The sequence below is a fragment of the Gossypium arboreum genome, chromosome 10 (assembly GCF_025698485.1).
Source record: "Gossypium arboreum isolate Shixiya-1 chromosome 10, ASM2569848v2, whole genome shotgun sequence".
In the NCBI taxonomy this organism is placed as follows: domain Eukaryota; kingdom Viridiplantae; phylum Streptophyta; class Magnoliopsida; order Malvales; family Malvaceae; genus Gossypium; species Gossypium arboreum.
Genome location: NC_069079.1, coordinates 55,097,969 through 55,099,672, shown reverse-complemented (window position 1 = coordinate 55,099,672; position 1,704 = coordinate 55,097,969). Strand labels below are relative to the sequence as shown.

Genomic DNA, 1,704 nt, shown 5'->3' with positions numbered 1-1,704 from the left:
CTTACCAATACTAGATACGGTGCAAAATAGTATCAAAAGGATAACAATTAATGCCAATAATTTTGAGATAAAGAAGGCCACAAATAAGATGGTCCAAAACACCTTTCAGTTCATTGGGAACATGGTGGAAGACCTGAACCAACACTTGAAATGATTTTTACAATTGTGTGACACCTTCAATTACAATGAAGTATCCGATGACCTTATTCGTCTTCGATTATTTCCGTTTTATTTGTGCAATAATGTGGATGATTGGTTAGACTCATTAGAACCAAGTTCTATCACCACATGAGATGATTTCGTGGAAAATTTCCTACACAAATTTTTCCCGATTAGTAAACCAATTAGCTTAGGCGAGAAATCACCAATTTTAAGCAATAAAAAGGTGAATCCTTGTACGAGGTGTGGGAATGTTTCAAATTAATGATCAAGAAGTGCCCACACAATGGGCTGCAAGCATGGCTCTAGATCTAGATATTTTATATTGTGTTGACGGTAACATTAGTTCCAACCTAGACGGAGCAACTGGAGGATCGATCATGTTTCACACATATGACTGAGCTTATAAAATTATTGATGACATGGCTATGAATTCGTATATGTGGCCAAATGAAAGATTCTTATACAATTCAAAGCCTTCAATGGTAAAAAGTGTGAACGAAGATGACCAAAATGAGAAAATTTTGGAAAAGCTTAACCGATTTGAGTTGACTGTCAAACCAATGAGAAATGAGCCAAGTACTGAAAATAAATCAGAGGAGGTGAGCTACTTAGGTAATATGGGTGGAAATCCCTATTAAAATACCTACAATCCTGGTTGGAAGGATCATTCAAACCTCAAGTGGGGATACAGTTAACCAAACCCTTATTACTAACCTCCACCATTGCAATAAAGATCCGTGGGTAATGATCATGCTGCATATGGTCAATGATTCAATCGACTAGAAGGGGAAATAAAAACCATGAAGATTGGCATTCGACAAGTCCAAGCTATATGTGGACTACTCAAACCCTAAATGGATAGCCTCTGCGACCAGATGTGTAATGCCCCAAAATTTTAAATTCTTGGTTTTGTGAAATTGTGACATAAATCTATATCTGCTTCAATGGTTAAGTGTTCTGGGTGTGTGTGAGAGGTCCCAAGTCCAAGCCAGGTATTTGGTAAATTTTGGTATTTTTCTGACTTAACCCTTATCTTTGGCTAGTAGGCTTTTATTTAAATATTGTTGAGTTTATATCAGATTGGGCCTGCTGGTGTGGTGGTTAAGTGGAGTGTTAGTTGCTGAAGGGTCCTGTGTTCGAATCCCTGCTTTGGTATTATTTTTGCATGATCATCTGGTAAAGAGTTTGAGTTTTACTAAGATTCTGAGTAGTAGGTGGTTAGGATGTGGTTTAGTGGGGAGTTAGTAGAATCTTGTAAAACTATGGCTTCCATCCAGAGAATTTTTTTTTTATGTTAGTTCATTTTTGTTTTCCCTTTTGCCGAAAATCTATTCTCCTTATTCTCTATTGCGAAAATCTGCTTTTTTCCCTTGTCGAATTCTCTTTGAGTTTGGCCTCTCCTTCGATTTCTTATTCTTTTTCGTATATTTTTTCTGTACAAGGTGGGACTGTGCGCGCTTGGTAAGTCTTCGTTTTAGTAACCCTAACATAACTCTGGCTACATGATTAAGAGGTGTTTTATTTGCTGTTTAGGAGTTAATC

The 1,704-nt window shown here is 37.0% G+C and overlaps 1 non-coding gene across 1 annotated transcript; it reads right to left on the bottom strand.

The window, feature by feature from the left end:
• Positions 1-346: 346 nt before the first annotated feature.
• LOC128283363 (small nucleolar RNA R71) lies at positions 347-452 on the bottom strand. The gene has a single exon (XR_008273705.1). It is a non-coding gene; the product is annotated as a small nucleolar RNA R71 (small nucleolar RNA).
• Positions 453-1,704: the final 1,252 nt, after the last annotated feature.